Here is a 7,455-nt window from a genome sequence, read left to right as displayed (position 1 = left end):
TTATTTGGAACCCCCACTTGGAAAACCCCAGAGCATTTCCCTGCTTTCTGCCATAACATGATTCTCACCTGAGCTCACACACTTGGCTCCTCCCTCCTGGTTCTCAAAGGGTCCCGGCGAATGTGAAGGGGTAATGTCAGTTAAGGCTGAAAGAGTATCATCGGAGACAGTTTCTCTCCTTCATCAGCTCTATCTAGTAAATGATGCTTTATTGATGTCCCCTTCCTGATGGAAATGTATTAAGGTCTTAGAAAACAACGGTGAACATAACATCATTCTCTCTTTAAGGCTAACAATTCAGGATGAAAAAAAGAAAAAAGACTGCCTTGATCTGAGCTTGATAATAGGGTATAAACCAGCACTCTGGTAGGCAGGTTGAGGACACCAGCGTACCATGCAGGTGTCTGCACTGTTTCTTGAGTATCATTTGGTGCTCAGGAATCGCTATGTCCAGAATTTGAAATTACTACTTTTACCACTGATGTGAGGCAATGGGGTCATCCCTCCTGAAGCGATGGAGCCACACAATATGCAGATCCCATCTTAAATACTGAAAATGTGTCCCTCAGCTGCTCACAGTTTGCATGAAAAACTTTCCCCGCAAGTAGATAGGCCAGCACGATAACACTGGCCTTAAATGAGCTGAGGAGATTAACACTTTCTTAGCAAAGAAAACTTGCCTGGTGGATCCTTAGTGTTGAGCCTCTGTGTTTAAAAGTCCTAGGTGCAATCTTGAAAATCTATGAGAGATCAACAGCCAGGAAGTTCTCAGATCCCATCACCCAGTTCAGGCATTTGCTCAGGGGTCCCGCATCACTCTGTACAATGCATATTGACACAGTTCCGGGACCCAGGTGGCCCAGGACCAAATGACAGAAGCATCACACTGAGTTCAAAATGAACTGCCCCACAGAATGCTGTCCCTACTCCCTGGGCTTAATATATACCTTTGCAGGGTTCCGTAATTGTGAATGTATTGATTTTATCACTGTTTCTGGAAGAATTACATTGCAATCAGTGGAAGGTCCTTTGAGAGAAGTTTCTTGGTAACTGTTTTCCATTGCTTGCCCAGCATCTAGCCATGTGCCTGCACTTGGTCCATGCTTAGGATTTGGCCCTAAAGCCATACTAACAGAAAATACTTGCTTGTAAAACTCCCTCAAGGAAAAGTCATTTATGTCGAAGAAATGAGGTCATTCTTGTACTTGGCCTGATTCTGTAATACCAGGAACTTGTCAGTTACTACTTGTATTCTGCACAAGGATATAATTTGCCTCAGTGGTTCACTAGAAAATGTTACATCTTACTGATAGATTTGCCTAAGAACAACCACAAAGACTACATTTGTAGTCCATACATGGGGCAGAGTTTAAAATAAATTTTTCCCTTGGAAATAACGATTTGGAAATAAATTTCCTTTTGCACATTGTGTTATTTATATATGTTCTAGCTCATTGCAAAGGAAGATAGAAAATGGCTTAAGAAGATACAATATTTCAACATAATAAAAAATTTAGGAGTATCTAAGAGGCATTTTTAGAAAACCAAATAAAGGACCAGGGGTCTGGACTGAAAATAGAACCAGAGGGAGGGTCGCCTGGCAGGCCCCATGGTCTTACACATGGTGGGAGGTGGACCACAAAGTTGGTTCTAACCATGAGGCCTACAAAAAGATGCAAATGAAATCAGTCACAGAGCTGGATTTCAGAAAATGCTTGAATCAAGTTTTAAAGGGTGGGTAGAGTTTGCCAAAGAGTCAAAAGCAAGGACCATGGTTAGTGAAAGGCAGAGGTAGTAGATTTTAGCAGAGGCAAGAAATGTGCAAACATCTTCCAACATGAGAGAAAAGAAGCCATTTAGAGGAGCCCAGAAAGCAGGGGTTAAGTACAACAACCCATGTACAACACCTACACACTTAGTATAGTCCCTGCAAAGAAAACATCTAATAAATGTGATGGTTACACTGTCTGTGGTGGCTTTGGCATTGTTTGATGGTGATCATTCTGTTGGAGTGGTGATGTAGTGGGTGAGTTGTTGTCGTGGCTGTTGGTGGTGAGTTTGTTGTGCTGGTTGATGGAGGCCATGTTGGTTTTGTTGCCACTGATGAAGACTGTGGTGATGGTTTTTGTTATTATGGTTGGTACTGATGGTTTTGTTACTGGGTTCAGTGGTAGTAGTGTTGGTGGTAGTGTTGATAGTGGTAGTGGTTTTGTTGTTGATTTTCTTGGTTTGTCGTCATTCTTGGTGGTGCTATCAGTGGTGGCTTGGTTGTTGCTGTTGTTGCTCCTGGTGATGGTTGTGATGGTCGTGTAAGGAAATATCCATGCCTGGACCCCAGGGGACAAGAATGGCTAGGGTTCAGGCTGGTTGAGGTCTTCAGTTGGATTGTCTTATGTTCATAAAGATGTGCTGTTGGGCTGTGTGACATGTTGTGAAAATGAGTAATAAGATTTTGTGCCTCAGAGTCCACAATGGCAAGGTCCCTCTCCCCTTAGGAGAAGACCCCAGGCCTGTAGTTATTAGGTGGTAAGACCTTGGAGCCTGAGAGCCATAGAGCTCAGGTGTTATTTGATAAAGACTGTGCAAAATCTTTGTGGAAACACTGGAGAACTACCGAACCTCTTCCCAAGGTCTAAGGAATTTTAAAATGTCAGTCGATCTGCAAGCTGGATTAGCAGGCTTAGAGCCCTGGGTCGGCAGATGGTGACAAGCTCTCAAATGCCAATTTGACCCCAGGCTGAAATATTTCTGTGCACACTCCCAATCTCTATCTTACTTTCATTCACGTCCGTCTGTTTCAGAGGCTGGTTGTTCACTCAAGAACTGGGCACTCTCTTTGTAACGTGGCAGGGGCACGGCGGAGCCTCTGTAGGCATTTGTAGGGCCATCTCACAGCGTGAGTGACAACTTCTGTGTAAGCAGTTTAGGGAGGGTGAAACAGATGGCAGCTGTCCCAGGCCTCACCCGGAGCAATAGTGCCGGGAAGATTCCAGGCAACAATTTTTTGGTCTTGTCATCCCTAGGTTCTATGACTATACTTGCTCAAGTGCTTCTGATATTCTAAATACTAAGTGATATTTTTCTGCAGTGAGCTTGGATGATTGTAGAAAGGATGAATAATGCAGAAAACAGCTCGAGGAGGGAAAAGAAAGAAGGTAGAACATTAATGAAAGAGTATGGGGATTTAACTTTTACTTTGCAGCGTGGAAGCCTGCCCATGATGCAGAAGGTTAGCATGCCCACATTTCAGAAGAACGACCCCCTCCCCCCGGGCCTGGCACTGCTCCAAAGGGTAAGCATAGCATGTGTTTTGGTGAGAAAGTGATCCACTGCGTTTCTCCAGGAAGCAGCAAATCAATCTCGTCAAGTCGTAGGGATTAAACTCGAACTTTTCTATAGTGCTTAGTACAGTGTGGATGTATTAGTTACCCACTATTGCAGAAAAATTACTCTTAACCTGGTAGTGTCAAATGAGGACATTAGTCAGCTCACTGTTTCTGTGGGCCGAGAACCTGGGCACGGTTAGGTGGGGCCCAGTGGCTCAGAGTCGCCAGTGAGGTGGCCATCCGGGTCTCAGCAGCAATGGCTTTGACCTCATGGCTCAGCTGGGAAGGATGCTCCTGGGCTGCTGGTCTGAGGGTCTCAGGGCCTCCATGGGCCTGGGCTCACAAGATGGCAGCTTGTTTCAGCACCACAGGCAAGCAAAAAGAACCAAGGAGAAGGAGTGGAGACAGGAAGGAAGTCACAGTTTTCAGAGCCTCACCGAAGGAGTGACACACCATCGCTTGGAGGGCATTTTCTTCTTTAGAATCCAGTGGTTGCCGGGCCCACCCACAATGAGGAAAGAGTACCAGAAGAGGTGGGGCCCTTGGGAGCCATTTTGAAGTAGCTGGAACACAGAAGCAGGTCAGTATTTGACTGTGATTATTAGGATTCCTAACCAGGTACTATTTCATATAAGCTGAAGACACAGCAAAGAAGAGCAGTAAAAATAGGGGTTTTTTGAAAAATACATAAAGCTTTATTGAAATCACATGTTGGACTTATTTGATGAATCTTCAGTCACATCTTGTGTGTTTCTCTTTCAATTTCCTATTCCCTAGTTAGTCAGGGCAAGAGGTCTTTAACCAGTGAGTATAAATTCTCCATTAATTAGAAATAGTCACTATCCTTTGTAGTGGTGAGCTAAAAATATTCAAAACTGAATTTGTAAAACCTTGAGTAAAAACACATCTATAGAAGATAAGCAAAAAAGAGGGAAAAATAATTCAGCAACACTCAAAACACGATGATGATGATGGTACCTTTTGTTTGACTTTTTTTTAAAGATTTTATTTATTCAGTGCATACAAGAGGTGCATCCAGACCCTTGGAGCTTTTGATAACCTTTTGTTTCATGCTTTTGGACCTCTGCAAGCTTAAGAAGGGCCTTATTTTCTAGGAGGAGGAGTGCAATCTCAAGATGACAGAGGTGGTTGGGAACACAAGGGCTGTAACCCAGCCTAACTCCAGAGCCATTGTCTACACAGCTCCTCCACATTCTGGTTTAGGAACATACTTTTATATATAATTTCATGTACAATTTGCTTCTGACCATTTTTTTTTAACAAATGCATTTAAAAATGTATGCAGCCTTGGTGTCAGACATGCTGTTTTCATGAGAACCTCCAAGGAATCACTTCATGAAAAGCTCCTTTGCTCTTTGCTGGCATAGACTCGGCTCCTAACCCATCAGAAAATTTCTGCCAAAAAAGCCTTAATTAGCACATTACTCACTGGTAGGAAAATAACCTCACACACTCCTGGTTCTCGGCTAACACATATGGCAGGTGAAAGGGGCCCCCAGAGGCCCCCAGCCATTGCACCTGCCCAAGGGAATGCGAAATGACAGCGTCAGGAGAGGGGGACACAGCAGCCCTTCAGTGTAGTGTCGTGCTCAGGAAGCTCCCGAGACACCTCCTCAAGATTCTGTTATCAGTTCCTTTGGACATATAGCTAGAAGTGGGATTGCTGGATCATACTGTAGCTCTAGCTTTAGTTTTTTAGGGCTCTCCATACTCTTTCCCATAGTGACTCCATGAACTCAAATGTCCACCACCAGCATATAAGCATCATCTCTTCTCCGTGTCCTTGTTAACACTTCGTAGATCTCTTGACTTCTTCAGAACAGCCATTCCAACAGGTGTGAGATAATATCTCCTGTGGTTTTGATTTGCATTTCCCTTTTAATTACTGATGTTGAGCACATTTTCATACACTTGTTGGCCATTTTTATGTCTTCTTTGGGGAAATGGTACTTAGTTTCTTAGAAAATGTCTTTCTTTCATTTTTAAATTTCGTTATTTAGGACTTTTTTTTTTTTTTTTTTGCTATTGAGTTGTAGGAGTTCCTTACATATTTCATGTATTAAACCTTAATCAGATATATGGTTTACAAACATTTTCACTCATTCTGTAGGTTACCTTTCCAAGCGTTGACTATTTCCTGTGTTGGGTAGAAGCTTCTTAGCTTCGTGTAGTCCCACTTGTTTATTTTTGCTTTTGTTGCTTATGTTTTAGTGCCATATCCAAAGAATCACTACCAAGACATGTCAAAAAAAGGTAAAAAAATTTTTTCCTTATATTTCCTTCTAGGAAATTTAGAGTTTCAGGTCTACATGTTTAAATCTAATCCACCATGAGTTAATTTTGTATATGGTGTGAGATAAGGGTTCAATTTCATTCTTTTGTATGTGGGTATCCAATTTTTTTAAACTCCATTTATTGAAAAGACTACCCTTCTCCATTATATACTCTTGCTATCCTTGTCAAAAGTCAGCTGACCAAGGGGACACCTGGGTGGCTTGTCATTAAGCATCTGCCTTCGGCTCAGCTCATGATCCCAGGGTCCTGGGCTCAAGCCCCACATCAGGATCCCTGATCGGTGGGGAGTCTGCTTCTCCCTGTCCCACTGGCCCTGCTTGTGTTCCCTCTCTTGCTATCTCTCTCTGTCAAATAAATAAATAAAATCTTTTTTTTTTTTAAATAGTCAGTTGACCACATATGTGTGGGCTTATTTCTAGGCTCTCTATTCTAGTCCATTGGTCTGTATGTCTGTTCATATGCCAGTATTACAATGTTTTGATTACTGTATCTTAGTAATACATTTTGAGACCAGGAAGTGTGAGGCCTCCTGCTCTGTTCTTCTTCCTCAAAAATTATCTGGCTCTTCACAGTCTTTTGTTGTTTTATGGAATTTCAGGATGTTTTTTCTATTTCTGTAAGAATTTCCATTAGGATTTTGATAGAGATTGCATTGAATCTATTGAAGTTTATACAACTTTACGTATTTTTAAATAAATTAGTTATACAAATCTTTTCTCTCTTATGTATGTTGTAAATATTTTCTTTCAGTTTGTCATTTTTTGACTTTGTTTATGTCGTATTTATGGCATCCAAAATTTTTTTATTTTTATGTAACTTTATTAATCTTTTATTTTTCTTACTATGCTCAGTTGCCAGCATATAGTATATCATAAGTTTTTGATGTAGTGTTCAACGATTCATTAGTTGTGTATAACACCTAGTGCTTTATTGTATTTAATTTTAAGTCAAGTCATAATTAACAAGCCTTTTTACTCTACTCAGCTTATAGGAGAATTTACCCGTTTTCTTCTAAGTATGTGTGTACACACACACACACACACACACACACGTATTTCACATTTAGATCTCTGATCTATTTGGAGTTTATTTTTATGTATGGTTTGAGGAATGGATCTAATTTTATTTTTTTCCAAATGACTACCCAATTGACCCAACATCATCTATTAAGAGATTATGGCTGTCCTGGTGATTTGAGATCCCTGTTTTGCATCTTTTTCTTTACTTTGTCTTCTACTCCACTGTTCTGTCTGTTCACGTGCCAGTACCACACTGTTTTAATTGTATAGGATTTGTATTATGTTTTACCTTCTGGTAAGCTTATTCCTCCTCCCACTCTCCCCCACCCACCGAGTTCTTTCTTCTCAGTGTTTTCCTGGCTACTCTTGTGTGCTTATTTTTCTAACTCACCTAGCTCCGTTAAAAAGCTCCTTAGAATTTTTAATGGAATTGCATTACATTTATAAATTAACAGGGAGTACTGACATCTGGAGAACATTGAGGCATCCCGACCAAGATCAAGAGATGTTGTTCCATTTGTTCACTTATTCTGGAGGAGACTTCTTTTCCTCCTCTTACTTCCTTCTCTCCCTTCACTGCCTCATCTCCAAAGGGTCCCATGTCTTCTCTGTACATCTGTTTCTCTCCCACAAAATAACACTTCTTCCAGGCTGCCCCCTCGGGTCCCACCCACTTGCTAGTGTCTTTTCCGCAGTAGGATGAGAACTCTCCAGCTCCTGGCTGGTGCCCAGTCATTTGTGTGCGTTGTTTCCCTTCCTCCTTCCAGGTACGCTTCTGTCTATAGTTCTTCTAA

The sequence above is a fragment of the Lontra canadensis genome, unplaced genomic scaffold, assembly GCF_010015895.1.
Source record: "Lontra canadensis isolate GAN:19392208 unplaced genomic scaffold, GSC_riverotter_1.0 scaffold22, whole genome shotgun sequence".
Taxonomy (NCBI): Eukaryota; Metazoa; Chordata; class Mammalia; order Carnivora; family Mustelidae; genus Lontra; species Lontra canadensis.
The sequence above is the reverse complement of the archived record's forward strand: the minus strand, read 5'-3'. Positions refer to the sequence as shown.